The 22,834-nt window shown below is 40.7% G+C and overlaps 1 protein-coding gene across 1 annotated transcript in view; it reads right to left on the reverse strand.

Annotated features, from left to right (window-relative positions):
- LOC145997143 (ankyrin repeat and BTB/POZ domain-containing protein 2) overlaps window positions 1-22,834 on the reverse strand; it is a 331,863-nt gene that overhangs the window by 279,300 nt on the left and 29,729 nt on the right. The window contains exon 2 of the mRNA XM_083133787.1: window positions 9,631-9,677. The gene's annotated coding sequence lies outside the window, so the exon portion shown is untranslated. The remainder of the gene's footprint in view (window positions 1-9,630; window positions 9,678-22,834) is intronic.

Below are 22,834 nucleotides of genomic sequence, written 5' to 3' on the forward strand. Positions count from 1 at the left end.
AAGCATAAGAAAACAGTTTTTCTTTCTGACGTTTCAGGAGAACACACGCTCCTTTCATCAGACATTTATTTTTGTTTTGACTAAAGATACAGTTATAACAATGGTTAGTAATTTTTTAAACAATGAGAGGAAATTGCATTAGAACATGATTTTTTAAAAATTAATTTGGTGCACCAAAGCATTCTAGTGTAAATAGGTAAAGAGTTTAGGGTAACAGTTCGTTATATCGGACACACATTAAAATTGGATATTTTGTGTTTCGCATGGTTCGTACTTACCAATTGTGTATTGTGAAACATAGTTCAAGGTGCCATTATGCTTTTTACACAAAAACAAACACAATTTTTCATAAAGAGTAGTTTTTATTATTCCTTTTTTCGCTTCCGTAACACACAATATGGTGGGCAGAGGTTGACTACTGTTGTAGGTATGCAGTGTTTCCAACCTTCTTTACCGAAAAATACCTACTATCATGTTCGTCACGTGTGCAAATTGTATATTATTCATGGGTAGCTGACGGATAGCCCCACAAACCATTTCTGATAAGGTTAGGTTAGGTTAGGCAAGCTTAGTTAAAAAAAGGGGGGTTGGAAACTGACGGGGTTACATCATCAAACGTATGTAGCATCCAGTTCACGTAGCAAAAGCAATGGCACTTGTGCGTTGCTGAGATGTTTCTCTTGAAAAATACATGATTTCCCTTTCAAATAGATTCCAGGATGAAAGAAAATACCTCGACGAACGTTGTAAGTAGTTTCTTCTGTAAAAATTAAGAAATGTGTCTCCGATATAACGAACTGTTATCGAGGTTAGCAAAGTTTGCTATGATGCCAGGAGTTAAGGCTTCAAATCCTTCCCAGGACATGGATGTTATTGTGAGTGTCCTTTCGTCAATTTAAATATGTCATTCCTCATCCCCATCTTCATGATTAGCCAAAAGTAGCAGAAGACCAATGCAATAAATAAATCAATAAATAGGTTAAAAAAATATGTGAACAGAGCATTTTTATTTTAAATCTATAATCCCATATAGTTGGTTCTTTCATTATTGTGTGATTTTAGGTATGACTTGAGATGACCGGACCCCTCTCCGATTTTCTTCATATTTGACATACTCACTAATTGAGGCCTCCTAAACACGAATCTGAAGTTAAAATTTGTCGGTCACGTCTAGAAATTGCGAACCATTGACGCTAGCCTCACGAACCATTGGCACGTGATTAGGTTAGTTTCGGTTAGGTTAGGCAAACATAGTTAAAATTTGGTGTCGTGGTAGTATCAGGATCTAGAAATTGGAAATAATTGCGAACCATTGGCACGTGGTTAGGTTAGTTCTGTTAGGTTAGGCAAACATAGTTAAAATTTGGTGTCGTGGTAGTATCAGGCATATATATATTTGTTTGTGAAACAAAAAAATTCTCGAAAATCGACAGTTTCCATTCCGAAAACTAACGCCTTATTTTAGCTTATTTTGCAATTTCTAGACGTTTCCGACAAATTTTAACTTCAGATTCGTGATTTGGAGGCCTCAATTAGTGAGTATGCCAAATGTGAAGAAAATCGGAGAGGGGTCCGGTCATCTCAAGTCGTTCCGTGATTTCTAATCCAAATTGTTACAAATGTCAACATTTCTTTTTTGTTATCAACAGGAATGCAAGGTATATTCTGGAGTGTATCAAATTGTGATGTGTGTAACTTTTAAGAATTTCTTGAAATTCTCATTGAATGAAATTTCTGTAAATTTGAGGTGTAAGCAAATGTGATGTAAGTGGTTGTCTTATACATAGATATTACATGAGCAGCTAACAGCAGCTTGGTGTTACATGCTAAAAACACCAAACCTACTAGCATATGCATCTGATAGCAAAAACAAACATCTGAAAAGGTTAGGGTGGTTATGTTTGATTTATTTCTGATCTCAGATGCAGGTGTGAGTAGGTTAGGTATGTCACGGTTTGGTGCTTTTACCATACTCCAAGTTGCTGTCACTAGCTGCTTATAGATAATGCAAATGTATGTTGTTGTTTTTTTGCCAGGTGGTGGCAGTAGTAGTCCATCTTCTTGGCAACAAACAATGAATAACTGTCTGCTGAGAATTCCATACAGTATAACATGGGATATGAAAATCGTCCTTAAAGAAAAAAGAAGTAACATGTAGGCCTATCTTTTATGTTTCCGTAGTATGTGCATTCAGTCAGAAATGAAATTCATATGTACAAATGTAGCATGTAACATGACAATATTTTATTCATCAATTAAAAGTTTGGCCAAGTTCAAGGCATGAACAATTTTTGAGCACAAAAACATTCAAATGTTTGTTCTAATAATTAGTGACATTTGTAATCCGTGAACCTTGAACTTAATTTTCGCTAGTGATTCCAATTGTTCAGATTCTACTTTACTAGGTTTGATACTCAGTGGAGGTACATAGTGGCCCGATTAGCTGGGAATTTCTATTTACAACTGTTATCAATTGTACTCTACTGTTTTCTTGGAAATCTACTGAAACTGAATGGTTTTCTACCAAACACCTACAGTAGATCTAATGTACAGTAAAGAGAAAAAAATAATAGGCAAATAGTTCATATCTTTTAATTTTTTTCATTCCACATCATATGTTGCTTTAAAGAATGGAATTCTGTTGAAGTGAAGCACATATTGTCCTCCACTTTTTTTACATTTTCATTTAAATTTCACATTGTGTAAAACAGACCAAATAAAAACTGTTATGGACAACTCGCCTACCATTTCTTTAACATATTGGCTGTAAATATAAATTGTCATTCCTCATGATAAACGATTTGTTTTCATATCTGCTTGAAAATCTACACACAGTAGATGTTTCAAAACACCTGTTGATGTACTGAAAACAGTACAGAAGAGACACTAAAAGTGTAAATAATTTCTTTAGTATTATTTTTAATGTGTATGTCATGTGCTTAGCATAAGATGATGGCTGCTCAGCAGGGCTATTTGTGCATAAAGTTGAGTAAAGAGAAACAGTTCGTACGAAACTGGCAACGTTAATCTTAATGGGTTTGAACAGGTTAAGAAAACGTAGACGTTCCTGCTATGAACGACTAACTTAAGAAAATGTAATGCCAAACAACTAAAAATTTGACATTTGTAAAAAGAAGAAAATTGAGTTTTCACGAGATATTCAATGGGTGGATAATTTAATGGTTTCTTACTCCCTGCATTATAGATAATAATGGCAAAGCATGAAAAATCAGCTGCCTGATCCTGTGGCCGAGTGGTTAGCACATCGCGCTGCGATGCCAAGGGTCCGGGTTCAAATCCCGGTCGGGCTTGGTTGTTTGTGAATGTCCATTCATCTATTTCATCACTCATCCCATCTTCGCAAATTAGCCAAGAGGCACAACACGCGAAGTAAAATAAACTGGTACTACTTTACTATACCGGAGACACCTATCAATGTTTTATTTCGCAATTTTTTACATTGCTAACGTACTATTCTGCATTGCGGAGCATTTGTTTAGGTGAAATAATGAATTTCTAACGAAAATAATGTCTATTTCTTACAATAATGAGTACTTACTGTTGTTCCTTATTTCCCACAAACTTTCACGGGCAGCCCCAAAAATTCACGATAGCCTCACGAACCATCACGGGGACGAGGTATGCCTATTAGGTTAGGTTAGGCCTGTTAGGTTAGGTTCCATTAGCACTCCGTTCAATTTAGCATATACGGAAAATACGAGAGCGTATTGTGCTCTCGTGCAGAAAGGAAATGGCGGCAGCAGCAATAGCGCGTCGGAAATAGATTTTCGTAGAAAACCACATGCTTTCGCATTAAAATGGATCAAAACTACATTCCCGAACATCAACAACGCTACAGAAAATGATTTGCGTAAGTACTTTCTCCTGTAAATTTGAAGAACTCCGTCTCCGGTATAGTAAAGTGTTACCAATAAACTAAATCAATCAATCATGAAAAATCAGCTGCCTTTACATTTTGCATCATTCAATTGCAACACATAAGAAAAATAGTATTCCTTAGTTCTGCCGCATATTGTTTCAACAGTGACATACAGTAGAAGGTAAGGTAAAACCATAGGTAAAACATAGCATCTGTTATTAAATTTCGTGTATTTACACACAATTGCTTTAATTCAAAGAGTATTTTCACTTTATACAAATTACTTTACGGTTACGCGTACATTACGATTACTTCGCAGTTTTAACAAACTAAACTAGTTTTCTATTCATTCTGCGTAAACAAACAACTCTCGGAATCTCGAAGTACGACATGCATCGATAATGTCAAGGAAATAGCACAACAATCGATAAAAATATCGATTATTTCCATAGATATTGCTTAGTTTCGCCAAGTTCACCACTTTCCTTGTAGCCGTGCGCTGTAGACAATTAAAGATGTAGTCGATTCTTAGTAGACGGTTTCGTGAATCGCACTTTACTACATCTTTTACTACTAAAAACGACTACTTCGTTGTAGACTCGATTTTGTAGTCATTTTCGTGAATCGCCCTGCAGGTATTTGAAATCAAATCCTCCTAGGTTTATTCTCGGTAACTCCGACTGTTAGGCACTTATCCTGACCGTATTATATTTCATGTAATGTTTAATTCGCCCAGCAGGTGAGGCGAGAGATTCTTCGTTGTTGCGTTGCTAAGCTCAGCTCAGTTGAGTTAGTTGAGTTAATTATTTAGTTATTATTAAATTAGCAGCCCGTGACAAAATATGGCGCCCGAACGTGGGGCGAGTAGGCAAAAAAGTAGGCAAGTAAAAATGTTGCCCGAACAAGCGACGAGTAGGCAAATAAATATGTAGGCATATAAAAGGTTGCCCGAACAAGCGACGAGTAGGCAAATTAAATAAGTAGGCAAGTAAAAAAGTACGCCGAATAATCGACGAGTATGTGAATAGACAAGTAGGGGTGTAAAGAGTAGGCCCGAATAATCGACGAATAGGCAAATAGAAGAGTAGGCAAATAGGAAGCAAATAGGAATTAGGCTCGTAGAACGATGTTACAGGCAGGCTAGTAAGGAACCTGGAGGTCACGAGTATTCTAATTAGTTGCTTATCTACTCAATGTGAATTTTTATTAAGTTTGATTGTAATGGTTAACAATCAGTTATGTCTATTACCCAAGGGATTTAATACTTGTTGTTAAAGAGAGTTTTCAGCCTACGAATGTCTACGACAGGGTACCAGAATTTAACGCTAAGGGGGAACTAAGATTTTTTTGTTGAAAATTAAATAATTGCAACCTGTAACTGAAAATCCTGATAAGAATCTATAAAGACGTTTTCATTTAAAGTATTAATGTGTAATTTGTACGGTGATTTTAATTAACTGAATATGCAATCGATGTGTAGCTAGAACCATTTTGTGTGTTTTTTATGGTGTAATAGTGAAATACTTTGTCGCGACTATAGCATTTTTCCATAGCAGAATTATTAGAGGATTTTATTATTTTATTAACAATGGGCGTTATTAACTTCGGACGATAAAGGACAAAAGGACACGCGTTACACACGGAAGCAGGTGAGGGGTGCGATCCCCGGGATCTGAAACCAGAAACCAGGAAAAGAATTTTGATATCTTTTTCCTTCGGCGATAGCCAGCCACGAGAAGAAGAAGAAGAAGATTGGCATGCAAAGAACTACTCGTCTCCGCCAGAGATTAACGAACAATACCATGGACCGCCCAGGGGCTGAGAATTCTACAGATGCAGGCGTTTCGTCAGCCGGCAACGTTGATAAGGATCTAGGGAAAGATCAGTCGGTAACAGGGTTGCCAGTTCCAGAGAAGATGGACGTGCAGGCCATGTTCTCTCAGCTAATCAGCTATATCCAAGCCAGAGATGAAGAAAGAGAACAGAAGAGGAAGAGAGAAGAAGAAGAAAGGCGGAAGATAGAGGCTGCCGAAAGGAGAGAGCAGGAAGAAAGGAAGGAAGAACGCCGAAAACAGAAGGAAGAAATGGAAGAAAGAAGAAGAAAAGAGTGGGAAGAAAGATGGGACCGCCGTTTCCAAGTACTGCTATCCGAAAATGACCGAATGAAGGAGAAAGTACTTCAGTCGGAGAAGGAATGCGAAAGGAGACATGAAGAGACAAACATTAATGTAGTCACAATGGAGAAAGATCTGCGTGTAGAGTTATGTCAGGTTCAAGAAACTATTGGAACGCTGGACGCAAGAACGACCGAGAATCAGACGGGCATAACCAGCCGATTAGAACGACTGGAAGCGGAGACACGTGAATTGAAGGATTTCCGAATCACGCAACGGAGAAGAAATGAGGACGAAGAGATTCGCCGATTGGAGGCAACGTCCAGGGATGCGAACCCAACTCCTTTGCTCGTCGCAGCAGACGTGACCAACCAGCTGACCTGTCAATCAGCACCAACTTCCTTGGATCGCCAAGCAGCGCGTGACGTCATCGGCCGGAGCGGGAACTCGCCGAGCTTGAACGCTTTCGCCCAGCAGGAGACACGCAGTGTTTCCAACCCGGAGTCTAATACTCGCGGAATCTTCTCAAAGGTCAGCCTAGATCATTTTCAAACGTACAGCCCCGATCACGACGAGATTTTACCGTCAATCTTCATAGGGGACTTCAAGAGAGATTGTTTGTTGTACAATGTCGATAGCCCAGACTGCTTGAGGCTAATGCGAAAATTACCCAAAGGGAATGCAAGGATCTGGCTCGAGCAGCGGAATCCACCATTCGATATATTTGAAGAGTTTGAACAGGCATATGAAGTTCTTTCCAACCCTGAGAAACGGAAGCTCTATGACCGAGGACCACAGTTTTTGAGCAACGAGTGGAAAAGCACATTGCAGGACTACGGAGTGAAAGAAATGCTAACCGCCCCTTATCCCCAGCGAGGCCAGTACAGCAATCACCGTCCACAACAACAACACTTCAGAGATGATAGAGATGGAGAAAACACGAGATGGCAACACTGCAGGGGTCAAAACAACCCAAGTCAAGTTGAGAGGAATCGTGCTGTGAATGCGGTTAGAACAGTCGTGTCCCCACAGACTGATGCTAATTTACTCGATTGGAATAGACCGTCTACTAGCCGTAACTTGGACTCACTCTCCCTAGATTACCAACCTGGACGAAGTAGACTGAGTCAAGAACAGCGATCTCTGGAGCAGATAACTGATATTCAAGGCCCGACGGGAGACTAGAAGGCTCCTTTGCCAGTCCGGCTCATGTCAAAGGAGACACTGAAGAAAATATTGCACTAGAGCCACCCCGATTGTAAAGTAAACAATAGGAAAATTAGAGATTATTTTTTATATATTAAAAGGCAAAAAATGTAGACATTTCTTATAATTAATGCAAGAAGTATGCAAACATATGTGTGAGCGGGAACAAATTGCAAATCAAATATTTACTTATATCTTATTTACTTTATTATTCAGCATTCACTTATTATGTATAAAACTACACGGTGTACTCAAAGTTAGTATGTAGGTGGTAATATACGTTGAGATTTCCATGTTAAAAGGTACTTTATATTGTATTCTTGTATACGTTATCATATTTGTTTATATTTTCATAATTATAGTACAATTGCAGAAAGTATAACTTCATTCTAATGTTGAGTTAAAAGTTATACAGTCCAGGGTTCGAGTCCCTATTCAGACGCCTAAGTGTGCGATCACTAACAAATATCATTAATATGTGGTATGAATTTTTTCCTGTCACTCGCAAGTTCGCTCTGAAAAAAATTCATAATTAAAAGGAGGGGAATGTTATAACGGTCAAATATTGAGTGACAAGTAATTAATCTAATTGCCCGTTAGTAGGAATTAATTGCAATTGGTATTATTAATATCCGTCGCGAATACAGGTGTCTAGCGAACTGCCTTAGCCAACACTAGATTGCTCAACCACCGTTTTTCGCCCGAATTCGGATTTACATGCATTCTTATGGGAATAACAAGAAAAATGCAACTTCTAAACCAATGGACCGAATTGGATGAGATTTTAACCAGCGGAAGAACACATCATGAAAGTACTGATTCCAAGATTTGAGCCTAATCAGAACAGAACTACGGGAGTTATGAATTATTAAAGATTCATCGCGGAATTGAAAGGGAGAAGCTACCCTACTGAGATGTCTTTGCTTTTCGTGACTGACTACAATGGAGGAAGAGTTAGCCTAATCTCTGCGCGAGGGGCTGCTACCAAAGGTTAAGGACCGGAGTGAGCATTGACCAGGATAGGAGGACAACGGTCAAAGCACCAGAAACAATAAACAAGCACCTGATCATAGAGGGTAGCGCGTCACTACGTTCAAATCTGGAATAAAAGGGATGATTTGAAACAGTTTTGCACAGTTTGCCTACAATCGCCACCGGAGTGTGAGCTACGCGCGACCGAGCTGCGAGTTGCAAGCAGACTCGAGGTCTGGATTTGTTTTTCCTCGAGTGAGTGTTTCAGAGCCATGGAGTAGAGCAGAATAGAACCAGGGGGTCGTTCCTCCCCCTTGCCGTCAACGCATCCGTGCACATACGTGTGGTTATGTGAGAATAACGCCAGACACGTCCACCCGTGTCAATCGTCCGAAACAACGTCCAAAGTAGTGAAAGTTAATAACATTTGATATCCATGTGAAACCGCGAATGGCTCATCGCGTATGTTCGTCTCATCGCCCAAGTCACGTATCTGTACTTACGAGTGACCGCGAAGAACTGACCTATTATTGCGCAAGTTGTCGTATGGAGTCGACAGTGAACGAGTGAAGCCAGGATCCGATGAGGCCAGATGGAGCTGCCGACTGATCCACTTTCGCCAACCAGGATAACCGCGAGGTGCAACAATGGAGCGTGGAGGCCTTCCAAAACTGTAGGACCACTTTCACCCAACCCAGGTCAGAGGGAATGCAGCGAAGGTAAGATCCAACCATGTGCGTGTGTGAGAAAGATGACGACTATCTACCGCGAATCTGCGTGAATCAAATCATTGCTTAACTTAAATCAGCGCTATGGCATCCCTAGACATCGGTATTCCGGCGGAAGTAATCAATGTTAAAGATGAGAGTTTATGTTAGCCGCAAACGACAGTTCATGAAATATATTTATACCTTCAGAAAAGATAGAAGGGGTTCGCACAAGGAACAATTATTCACTTTATACTTAAAATCGTAAACGATAAATTGTAAAAGGCAATGTAGCCAAGACATAGCAAGAGTATGATCAAAGTAGTAATTAATCTAACCTTTGTATTTGTCATATTGTCGCAATATGCCATAGAATGAGAGAATGAATGTGAGATCGAGTGAAAGAGGGCAAGATGTAATGTGTATTTATCTGTGCTTTAATATATGTGTATATTCAGAAACACCGTAGTATTATGTAACGTCATTTCAAGTATTTGAAATCAAATCCTCCTAGGTTTATTCTCGGTAACTCCGACTGTTAGGCACTTATCCTGACCGTATTATATTTCATGTAATGTTTAATTCGCCCAGCAGGTGAGGCGAGAGATTCTTCGTTGTTGCGTTGCTAAGCTCAGCTCAGTTGAGTTAGTTGAGTTAATTATTTAGTTATTATTAAATTAGCAGCCCGTGACAAATGTAACATTCATTGTTTTACGAGTAATAAGTAAGAATTAAAAAATTTGGTCCTTACCTGTTAACCATTATCCACGGGCTCCTGAACATGTTGTATCACCTCATCTGTAATGACAAAAACGGGCCATTAGCATTACACATCTCGAATCAAGATTAAACAAAAGTTATTCATGATCATGTACGGAATACATGCATTTACTGTACTGTATAAGTTAGCGAACTGAAACGTGACACATTCTTATATCATTGTGCATCTAATAGACATGGGCATGAGGCATAAAGTCCGTTTTAGACGAAAGCATTTTCCTTAGCAGTTGTGCCATGACGAAAATGCTACCGCGTAAAGTGAGAAATCTTATGGCATTTCAGATGCCATGGCATATGTCAGTAGCATAACCAATCAGAAGCCACCTCTAGGCGTTTACGCGTAAACCGCGATAGTCTATATTCTACACGTAGGCTATTTTATACGCGTAGATGACGTTATCTATGTAAACAACATGGCGAAAGGTGATAACTTAGCAAAGGGCGCCGTGGAATTAAAAGAAAATTATACAGAGTTATCAGTCGGCAATGTGTGAGGAGAACTTTTCATATTCTTCCTTCCAAATTCGAACAATTTCTCACCTAGGAAAAACCTAACATAGGAAATATTCTAGTGTTTTATGGGAAAAAGACTAATTTTGCCTCACGACTGCCATCTGTTGTTTTTTCTTGCATACTATATTTCTTCTTCCATAGTTGATGATAGAAGAGAAGAGAAATTTTGTTATAAATAGGATTCTTTTCAGTTCGTTAGGAACCAATATAGTTGAAAATGTCACTTTCCTTTCATGAAAGCTTTGGAAATTAATTTTAATGCACTTTAGATTGTCTACGTAGTCTGTGTAAACTACAACCCAATGTAATCTACGCGTAGATTACGTGTAGACAACGCATGTAGACGCAAACTTATAGTGTACGGCACATCACTGCCTCTAGGTCTCGAGCGCAGTTGTAATGGCGGCCGCGTGAGGAGAGGAATTGCACTTCGTATTAAATGGTTTTAGGTAGAGAAGAACGGCGCTGATAAAATACATACTTTACAACGTTTACTGTACACGTATGGAAGAATATTTTAGCTTTTTCAATTGCATACACCGTGCACTCACCATATGGTGTAACTCGATGTGTCTATCGTGCTGTATGTATTATAGAATGTAATCTGAACAGCTAACCGAAATGTTCCATGAAATGCTTCCGTGTAAAGTGCTACCTGCTGTAATATTTTTGGAAGTATTTACATAGCATTGATGCTAGAAAAATGTTAAAGGAAATGCTTTCGTCTAAAGCCGGCTTAACTCTGTAGATTTCCGGCCACTCAGTGCTAAGTCACGTGAACGTCTTTTGATTTGATTGTTATTTAGCGTCGCTTTTCCACCACATTTGGCTGATCGCGACGAATAGGATGAGTGATGGCGTGATAAAGTTGATGAAGGGTCACTCACAAAGAACACCAATGCCCAGGCAGTACCCATATGCGTGCGCACAGGAAAATGGGGGGGGGGGGGCAATGCTGAGTAAAGTTGTCGATGAAGCTTTGGATTTAGGAATAAGAATAAATGCTGGCAATGAAGATGGCTTTAGCTTTTCTACGTAAAAGCTATCGGTAATTTGCTATATACTGACTATATGTACGCTTTTCATCTTTCTGGAATTTTGCTACTCGTTGCAATTGCTCTTACTTTGCAGGACAAGAAAAAATATCCTAATAATTTTACATAAGTTAAAGTAGTATGCTTCCATGGTTCTTTCCGCGGTCTGATATGGCTAAAACTTTAATTTGCCAAGCCGCACTATACTTGTTAAGTGGAAGGCGGAAAAGAAATAGTTGATCTGCTTAAGTCTGGATCCACATACTACGCTCCTGCATCTTCAGCCATATGAATGCTAGAATCATACTTAAAAGACAAAAGGCGTATATTACCACGTGCTGCTTATCTTAATGGTATAGCACAATATACCTGTTTGTACAATGCATTTGTGTTGGTAAATGAACTCTTGGTCTTAGTACATTTTCTGGGCAAGGGGGGCAATTGCCTCCCCCCTAATCAAGGATATCCGCAGATTTGTTTCCATGGAGGGGCAAGACACATCATGGTGGGGCTAAACTAAGAATATTGCCCTCATTGTAGTCTTGCACTTTCAAACAACACAACTTGAGTTTGCAATTATTACTTCCTGCGTTCTCATTATAATAATAATTAATGTAAATTACTGTGGCTGAAATTAAATTATATGTGTGAAACATGTACTTTTAGGTTGACATTAATTTTCCAGGGGGGGTGGGCTATCCTTGCCCCTTCCCTCCGGACATCTATGCCCAGTTAGAAATTTAGTATAGAGGAATCTTATCGCCGTTATTAAACGATAGTATACTCTTATAGAAAATGAAGCCCTTTCAAGCCTATGAATGTTCTAAGCAACTACGGGGAAGGGGTGTGCATTATTTCCTACGTAATTGAATTATAATATACCTAAAATTACACAAAGAAGATTTTCGGTGGATCCAGGCACACACTCATGCGCGTGCACTCCAGGCCAGCAGTGCTGGCCCACAGCATTACGGTTGGAAAATTACTACTTTAACTTTTAGTTGTTCACATTCTTTCTTCCCTGTTACCTCAACCATCCGTAGGCTCGTAATGTTCGTCCTTTTCCGATATGGGATTATCCACACCCTCTCGTGGCTTGTTGACAAAACATCTGCACGGCGACGGCGACACAATACCCTGGCCTGCTTTTAAAAGCCAACGCCAGCCGGATTCCCCAAGAGGATCAGGCGACCTTGAATCAGCCAATGGGAGACTTTCTTTTGTGGAGAGAAACTTTTGTATTCCAATCGACAAGGGATGGAAGCAAGTCGGGGATGCCATCGGTAAAGTAAACTGATGTCCTCAGTGTTGCGAACTGCACGATTAAGTGTCCACGCCAGAGTTGTAGCATATCAAACAAGCAAGTTACAATTTTGACATTTTTAAATAAACCATAACGTTTCAAAGCACACGAGAAAAACAAAAATATGATGGCTGACATGCGTATGACATATTCTACGTGAATGTAAACGTTTCAGAGCGTTCGGTCTTATTAAGACATCACGCCCATAGACACATCCGCCAATTAGAGTTCGTAACACTCGCTGGCCGCGGTCACGTTTTTTTTCAAGCGCTTTGCGAGGTTAAAAGGTTCTCGCCCGTGCGAATTTCTATTTGTTTTGTTTGTTTTTGCGGGAAGTTAGAGTGGTTATGTGGAAACCGAAAGCTTAAAAAACTTTAGTACTGCCATTGTTTACTATTTTCTACGGAAAGAACTATGTGGTGCCAAAATGGATTTGTGAATATTGCAAAATGTGAAAATCGTGAAAACTGATTCAATCATCTGCGTTCGTCTGTTGCATTAAATACGTTTGACAACAGGCCAAATGAGGTTCGAATAAATGAACAATTTCGCCAGGACATTTATCTTTCCCTTTCAAATACTCTGTGATTGAAGACCAACCATCTTGAAGTACCAGAGACGATAAGGAAACAGAATCAGGTAGAGTGCTTATATTTCAGTATAATGTACCATGTAGAAGCAATGGATTCTTGGTTTTATTAACTTTTCTCCGGCCTTCGTGGCGGAGCGGTCAACACATCGCGCTACGACGCCAGGGGTCCCGGGTTCGAATCCAGTGCAGATGAAACAGCACTGCTTTGAAGAACCAGTGCGTCTACATTAGTTTCGTGTGCGTTTTCCGTGTTATTTTTCCCTATCATAAATAAATGCTTCGCTCTCAGTACAGCTTCACCTTCGTTACAGTTCCTGGAATTCACATCGCATTCGCAATATTTAAAAATATCGCGTAATTAAACGTTTCGTCCATACCAGCAATGACAACACGCTGCTATTACGTACTACTTACTACTGAATGTAAACAAAGATTTATCCTACATAGAGCGGCCATATTGGAAGCGACACTAGCGCTCATGTGGTAATTTTAATCGCGAATAGACAGACGTATGCCTTTATCTGAAAGCGAATCTGGCGTTCTGACGACAGCAAAGCCCTCTAGCGAGAATTGCGAGAAGCTCAATCTCCCAGAGCACCTCGTCTCGACTCTGGAGCACGTAACGGGCCGTGGCGATTACGTCATTGCTTGTCGAGGCCTCCAACCAATCACACTACCAGGAAGCGGAATTCCCGTGAACAATGGCGTAGCCACGCATGGGCTCGGCTCCCGAAATTGTGCCAAATTACAATGCTCTGGATAGAAATTGTTTAAAAGAATAAAAGTAGCGGTGTTTAGACACTTTTCAGCACAGCATTCGAAAATTACGAACATTTCATGATTGGCTAATGTTTACATATTATGTATGCATTTGAAACATAACTGAAATCACATGGCGAATTTTGTATTTTTTGTCCTACATAAATTGAGAGTATTTGAAAATAAGATCCTTAGGAAAATATTTGGACCTAAAAGGGATGAGGAGACAGGTGAGTGGAGAAGGTTACATAATTTAGAACTACATAATTTGTATTCATGTCCAGATATTATTAGAATAATTAAATCAAGAAGACTTAGGTGGGCAGGCCATGTGGCACGAATGGGAGAGGAAAGAGGAGTTTACAGGATTCTTGTTGGGAAACCTGATGGTAAGAGACCTGTAGGAAGGCCAAGACGAAGATGGAGGGACAACGTTGAGATGGACCTAAAGGAAATCGGTAGGGATGAAAAAGAGTATATAGATCTTGCTCAAGATAGGGACAGATGGAAGGCCTGTGTTGCTGCAGCCATGAACCTTCGGGTTTAAGAAGGCTAGGGAGTTAGTTAGTTAATTACATGTAGGAATCTTATTTTTAGAATTGCAATAACACCGACAATTGTTAATTTTTGTTCGAACTCGGGAAAAATAAATTTGTTCACCTGAAGACGACAGAAGCGATGCTCTGTCGAAACGTACTAATATATATCTTTTGTTATTTGTCGAATTTTCAGTATTAGAATTTAATTCCCAAGATGGAAAGAAGACAATTGTACTACGTGTGTGTCAAATATTCTTTGAAAAAAAATAATCAAGAGTTTGTAACTAAGTTTCTAAAATAAATGGGTTCTGTAGTTTTTAATAAATATATAAATTATAACAACATTTTTTTTCTGTTGTTCACAGGGCACAATTTCAATTCATATTCATTACGCTGGTTGTAACACTTAAAAACTATCTGAATAAGAAAAAATAGATATTTTTTGAAGTTGCACAAACCCCCCCCCCTTCCCATCTTTCTGTAGTTTGTCCAATTTCAACATTGCATGTAAACAAACACACGCGTCACCCTGATGGCGTAGTGGTGACTATCGGCTTGTAATGAAAGGGTACCGGCTTCGTTCTCCTGTGATTGATTGATTGATATAGTTTACATTACGTCGCCTTTCTTCTACTCCTAGCTAATCGCGAAGATAAGGATGAGATGAGATGAATGAAGGAACGAGGCCCACAGAGGATTATACTAGCCGTCGGCCCACACGCCAGAGCCTCGCTAGTCTGCAAAATGCTGTCCATGGAAGGGAGGTTGATATTTCGGTATCTTCGGAAAGGGTCGTCCCTCACATCGTCTCGTGTTCGGATCCCACTTTCAACTGCAGCGTCCGAAGTGGAAAATGTTAGCTGGCGGATGTTTGGTCCAGCCTTGGGTTTCGCTGGGAAGATGCTTCTATTGTTTAACATGTGACAATGAAACAGATGGTGGATGCTTCGCGAAAATTTTGCTGACCGGGGGATACCCTTCACTTCGAGCACTCTGGTACCTGTACAGGGTGAACGGAGTTAGTAATGAGGTGTGTGTTTATACAGCGTATATTGATACACCTGTAGATTCAATTGTATCTTCTGCAAATATGCTGTATAAAGAAACAAACTGTCGAAGTACTAATTGAGGTTAGTGAACATAAAGTGGAGTAAAACCTTGAGAAACACAGGCACTCTCTTTTACTTTAAAATGTTACAATCTATAAATACATAGCATCAGGTTCAGCCCCTCCACCACCCGCACAAAACTCAGAGTACGCTACCATCTGCCACACACATGGGGCACGCCCCCCCCCCCCTGGAAAATGGATGTTACCATAAACTTATATATTACACACACACACACATTATATATAATTTCAGTCATAGTAATTTATGTCAATTAATGGAAGGGAGTTGCAGGAACATAACTTCAATCTCAAAAAGTGTTTATCTTTAAAGAGGCAACACTATTATGGGGGATATACCTCGTTTGCCTCTCCTCTTGCTTGCCCCTCCCTGGGAAATATCCTGCGGACCTCCATATCCACGCATGGAGTGTGCATAAGAACCGACTTTGTCCCCATATGTGTAAGTACAAGGGACTATTTTTTAAAAAAACCGTACTCTAAGTACTGTTGCGTAATTACGTCACCAAAGTTTCCAAGGAGATTACCATAACGGGAAAATATAATAAGCAAGAATTGTCTGGAGAGGCTTTTAACGGAAGAGGGCGTTAGTCGTTAACAGCCTGTGTCAATGAACTGTCGCAATCGGCTGGACAGGGAGAGTTTCCTCTGAAAACCTTCAACGTGTAACTGATTTGGTCTTCACATGGTTTCAACCAATCAATTCTTCCCATGAATAACCTCAATATTCCACTGCTAACTTCATTCCTATGATTTCAGCTTTCTTGGTTAAGTTAAAATCGCCTTGCTCAAAAGTAACCAAGTCGCAGTTACTTTGTTCAAGAAGTAACAGAGTCGCAGTTACTTTGTTCAAGAAGTAACAGAGTCGCAGTTACTTTGTTCAAGAAGTAACAGAGTCGCAGTTACTTTGTTCAAGAAGTAACAGTCACAGTTACTTTGCTCAAAACGTCACCGAGTAACACTTACTTTACTTTGCTCAAAACATCAAGGAGTAACACTTACTTTGTTCAAAACGTCACCAAGTAGCACTTATTTACTTTGTTCAAAACGTCACCAAGTAACACTTATTTACTTTGCTCAAAACGTCACCGAGTAACACTTACTTTGCTCAAAACGTCACCGAGTAACACTTACTTTAATTTGCTCAAAACATCAAGGACTAACACTTACTTTGAAACGTCAACGAGTAACACTTACTTTGTTCAAAACGTCATCGAGTAACACTTACTTTGTTCAAAACGTTACCAAGTAACACTTATTTACTTTGCTCAAAATGTCACCAAGTAACACTTACTTTGCTCAAAGCGTTGCTAAGTAACACTTACTTTGCTAAAAAAACAGTAACCAATTAACACGTATGTTGCTAAAAAGTAACAGAGTAACTCTTAATTTCCTTAAAAAGTGACCTCCCGATGGAGTCGTCGCATTGTAATCAAGGGGTCCCTGGTTCGATACCCAATGGAGGCACTGGTTCGGATACCACTTTAAACTGTAGGTCCAGTCCCGATTACCCTTACTGTGCATAAAGTGGACTTAAAACATCAAATCAATCAATCACTCAATCAACCTTAAAAAGTAACGGAGTCACTGTTACTTTTGCTCAAAGGTAAGCGAGTCAAAGTTACTTTGCTCAAAACGCAATTGAGCCACCGTTAAATCAAAAAGTAACTAAGTTGCATTTATAGTTAGGCCTACTTATTGTAGAAAAGATGTAACATTAACACGTTTAAAGCAAGACTTATAAGCGGAGTGCTTGTTCTCTTGATGGCGGCCGGAGCGTGATGCTGATAACATCACCTCCAAAATTATCGTGATTGGTAATATGTTGGACCTTACCTTCACAATCCTTCTATTTGTCCCTTCATGGTACGGTGTAATGTGCAAGGGAAACTTTACCTATCTTTATTAATTGGATTTCTTTAAATGGAGGGAAATAATAAGCAAAAAAGGGAATTTGTGTCATCCGACTGTGGCAACACTGCTGAAGCTCCAACTCTAATCATTCCTTTGGTCATTGGTGGAAATGGACCAAAACAAGTGACAGCCACGACGCGAGGAGGGGGAAAACATGGCCGTCCGAAACACAAGCCGCAGTCATCAGTGGCGGATTTTTTAGGAGTCTTTGACCGCAACGGGTGGATACGGGCTGAGAGAGTGGGGGGGAGGGGTGACGGGAGGAATGTGAACAATGCGTTGCCTCCCCGCAGAGAGACGGCTGTACGAAATATTGTACATCAACCGAAGCAGATTGTTCAATGGCTCAAACCACAATCCATCCGCGTTCCTGGTGTTGTAATTTTCCATCGTGTTTTTTTCCCCCTTCATAAACTCAAGAGATGTAATTTCGTTTCGACTACTCAGACAGACCCAATAAGGAGAGTCCTCTGAAAGAAAAAGGTGTCAAGAACTGAATTTTTTTGCAAGCACGTGCTCGTAGAACTGTGCTTCTCAACGTGAGACCACGGACCGGTAAAATTCTTTTTTCTTAAGAGCCTATGCCCCGATCCAAACAATTTTTCTCGTAAATACCTTTCTAATATTTGTAACTTTATACCTTAATTAATATGTACTCTGCAAATTTATTATTATTAAATAAATTATGGGATAATTTTGAAAATAAGATCCTTAGGAAAATATTTGGACCTAAAAGGGACGAGGAGACAGGTGAGTGGAGAAGGTTACATAATTTAGAACTACATAATTTGTATTCATGTCCAGATATTATTAGAATAATTAAATCAAGAAGATTTAGGTGGGCAGGCCATGTGGCACGAATGGGAGAGGAAAGAGGAGTTAACAGGATTCATGTTGGGAAACCTGATGGTAAGAGACCTGTAGGAAGGACAAGACGAAGATGGAGGGACAACGTTGAGATGGACCTAAGGAAAATCGGTAGGGATGGAAAAGAGTATATAGATCTTGCTCAAGATAGGGAAAGATGGAAGGCCTGTGTTGCTGCAGCCATGAACCTTCGGGTTTAAGAAGGCTAGAGAGTTAGTTAGTTATAATATGAGAGAGAAGTAGTTCGCTTACATTAGGTTGTTTTTTTTACACAAATATAACATTTGGTTTAAATTAGTTGACAATGACGGGATCTAATGAATCTTTAAGTTTTCTCTGGCCAATATCATTAAAAGAATTTGGTAAGTGGTGATTCTCGTTGGAATGTTCCATTTCAGACACCGAAGAATTCGAATGAATCAGAACATTTCCACTTCAATACATTTGTTACTGAAAACTGCTGTGCAAACTAAACTGACTGTCAGTCAACGTCCGGATTTGGATGTTGGAAGCAACGCGCCCCCGGTTAGATTGGTTTGTCGCTCACCGCCACTGCGATAGGATTTCCTGTTTTCACAGTCGAAACCCGAACTAACTCATTCATTCCAGGTGGTTGCCAGCTCGGGCTGCAAGTCGCTTGACCCTTCCGGCCACTCTAACAACCGGCGCCCCCATTCACAGCGCAGAACGGCAATTTTTTACAAAATGCCGTTTCCCTGTTGTCTGATTCGGGAAGGGGAGGATTCTAAGGTTGTGGCTTTCTTGCCCAAACAGGGGGACAGAGGTAGACCTAATTGGCTCCTTGACCGTAAGTTCCTTCGTAGGTAAACGCCGCAACAGATGGTCACTGCCGGCTGTTACCGTGGCCTCACTAACTCGAGAGCGGACCCACAGTTATAATTCAAATTTGCAGGCTGGACGAGTAAGAATTCTCCTCTCAACGGTTTTGATTCCTCACCAACACTGGCGAGAAATAATTTCCTCTTATCGCTGGTGAACCCCGAACGAAATACATTTTCCAGCTGGTTGCCAGCTCGGGCTGCAAGTCGAAAACTTTGATGACTTCTTGCGTCCCGGTATAATTGACGTTGAGCGAAGCGACAGAAACGAATGGAACTTTTCGAATTGAACAGACATGACAAGAGCTGCACGTGTTGTTCGGGCTGGGCAGTTTTCTCAGTACTATGAATCATATCGCATAGGCGTAACTTGGCAGGGACAATGGAGGGCAATCGCCCCTCCCCCTAAAATATTCAGACATACCAAAACTTACTTATTAAAAAAATTGACTTCGTTAATTTCCTGGGATCTGTGAAGCATGCTAATAAAGAGTAATATTTGTGATTTCGCAAAATATAAGAGTTATTAGCAAATAATGCTGGATGCTATTTTTAGAGACAGAGAAACTTCTGCCCCCCCCCCCCCCAAAGTTAAGTCCCAAGTTAAGCCCATGTGATGTCGCGTCACTTTGTTGTTTGTTTTAAACTGAAGGGGCCCGTGTCGCCTGTCGCTTGAGTGCGACCCACCCCCCTCTGTCATTCGTGGTCTGTCGCTTCTCACTTTGGTCTGAAAGCTTCCTACAGCAAAACATTTTGAGTGTATTACATTTTCCAAGTTTTAAAGTTATTTCTTTTAGAAATGCTGAGCCAAAGGGGGGTTATAACCCCCACTAATCCCTCTTTGTCACGCCACTGCATGCACCACTACATATCTACAGAAGTGATATTAAACTTAGTAAGTTAAGTATGAGTTGAGCTTTTGTTTTAAATCCACTTTATGCACATATAGGCTAATCGGGACAGGACCTACAGATAAAAGTGGGATCGGAACGACTGAGCAATGTGCCTGTGCAATGTATATCCAACCCCTTCATTACAAAGCGACGATGTTACCACTACGATATAGGGGAAGCCTAAACTTGGTAAGACCAGCTTTAGACGAAAGCACTTTCCTTAACATTTGTGCCATGACCAAAACGCTACCGTGTAAAGTGAAAAATCTTACGGCATTTCTCAAGGATACAATCTGTCCTATTTCCGTAGCATAACCAATCAGAAGCGAGCTCTAAGTCACGAGTGCAGCTGTAATGGCGGCCGAAATGTAAACAGCGTCTCACTTCACATTTTTAAAATGCGATAACAATTGAACCGAGAGAAATAACGTTTCGTATAAAACGGTATTAGGTACAAAACAATGGCGCTGCTTAAATACATACTTTGTAGTGTTTACTGTACACGCATGGAAGAGTATTTTGGTTGTTTCAATTGTGACCATCGTGCTCTCACCATAGTCGACGTGCCTTTCGTGCTGTATGTACTCGTATTATACATTGTAATCACAAAAGCTAACTGAAATGTTCCATAAAATGCTTCCGTTTAAAGTACTATTTGCTATAAGACTTTTGGAAGCATTTACATAGCATTTATGCTATCAAAAATGTTAAAGCGGAATAATGAGTACACAAGTAACAAGTTACTTCGAAATATTGCGGTAAGTGTGTACGCCGCGGTGGCTCAGTCGGTAACGCGTTTGACTACCATGCTCAAGGTCCCGAGTTCGATCCCCGGCCGGTTCAAATCCGGGAACTTTTCTAACGATGGAAGCGGCCCCGGCGCCCACCCAGCGTCGAATAACATGGGTACCTGGGGGAAACCCTGGGGGGTAAAGGCGGTCAGGGGCGTGATGCTGATCACATCACCCCCACTCACGACCGGATCAAGAAAGTGTGGGGCGTTACCCCAACACCCCCTATACGCCTTCATGGCGTGGTGCTAAGCACAGGGGAGCACTTTACCTTTTACCTTTAAGTGTGTACGCATCTGACGTCACGTTGCTGAATACGCCCTTAGTTAACAAGGTAACCACAAAGAACTTTTTCAACAGGTGAAAAATAAAGGAATTCTTCGCCCAACGTTACAATGAAGCCCTGTGTGAACGTGTGACAGCCTGTATTCATCAGCTACCGAATGCTTCGCAGGGTGTTACAATTCTTTTTTCTTCTTCCTTTTCCTCGCAAGAGCCTGTGTATAATGACGAGAACAAGCCAAGGTCAAAGGACCTCCTCCTGAAAAATATTCTTCTGGCCCGCGGCCGTTATCAGAGCCTACCAAATATGTCCAACACTCATCCGTGCTCCTGGCCGGCCGAGATTTTAAGGGACACTCACATTAGCGGGGCTACGTGTTCGCTCGCTCCACAGGGTGATCCAAAAGTCGTTGCCACTTTTGGCGAAATAGGATGTACTTCGAAGATGTTCACTACGAGATTGATGGAAAATATTCGAGAATGCTACGTTTCGCTCACCGTGGAGGATTTTCACGTTTTCTTGATTGGTGGGACAGGAGGTGTGTGTGTGTGTGTGTGTGTGTGTGCATTATCGTAAGATAATTATGCTGGAAGAAAGTGGACAATGTGGACGTCAAAAATGGTTCAAAGGTAACAGATCCCGTTACAGAATCACAGATAGACATAATTCCACACTGGTAAAACAGCGACAGCGAAAGATCAGACGAAAACAGGGCTGGCTCGATCGCTCAACTGGTGTTGGCCTCCGTGGCGGAGTGGTTAGCACATCGTGCTACGACGCCAGGGGTGCCGGGTTCAAATCCTGAATAAAACATGGATGATTGTGTTCATCTGTTCTGAATAAGAAAGTAGAGAGTTAATCAATTGACTTGGTTTATTTGACTTCGCTTTTCTGCCACTTTTGACTAATTGCGAGGATGAGGGATGATAAATTATGATGAAATGAAAGAATAACCATGCCCAGGCCGGATTCGACCCCGGGACACGTGGCGTCGTAGCACGACGTGCTAACCACTCCGCCACGGCCGGCTGTCGTGCTGTGCTGGGAAGAAAGAGAGAAAGCAACTCTTCCTTTCTCCTCCCTCTCTCTCCTCTGCGTTTCTCTGGTTTTCGTTCCCCCTATCCATTTCTCTCACCGAAAGAAAGAGAAGGGGCGAGCATGGACGTCACGAGGGGGTTGGGGGTCGGACCGCTCCGTCGAATCCCCACGAGAATTGGCAATTGTGAGTGTCCTTCCATCATAAGTCATCCTCATCTTCGCGATTTGCCAAAGCGTCACCAAAGGGAAGTAAAATAAAGCAAACGAATCAATCTCTCCGTCACCCCCCTCCCCACACAGAGAGAGGGAGGTAAGTTAACTATGTTGAAAAGATGTTGATCCAAAAGAATTTACGTTGCTCCCGTACAGAACGGAAAGTTATTACGGGCCCGTCAAGTATCTGAGCGACGCTCGCTGAGCAAGATTTTCGCTCGTTGAGCAGACAGATCATTTACTTGACTCGGTGTGCTCACTGATAAAAACATCAGTGCCTTTGAGTAATCTGTGATGAATGTGTTTTTTTACGTCGAGTGTACAAGATTTCTGTGTTTGGAAAGCTGTTAATTATGGAAATAGAATAGTTGATGTGAACAAAACTGTCGAAATTTTTATTTCCACACCCTTACACAACTATCCAAAACTACGGTGTATATTGAATATTTATTATTTGGAACAAACAAA

Source organism: Lepisma saccharinum, chromosome 13 (assembly GCF_977018435.1).
Source record: "Lepisma saccharinum chromosome 13, izLepSacc3.1, whole genome shotgun sequence".
NCBI lineage: Eukaryota > Metazoa > Arthropoda > Insecta > Zygentoma > Lepismatidae > Lepisma > Lepisma saccharinum.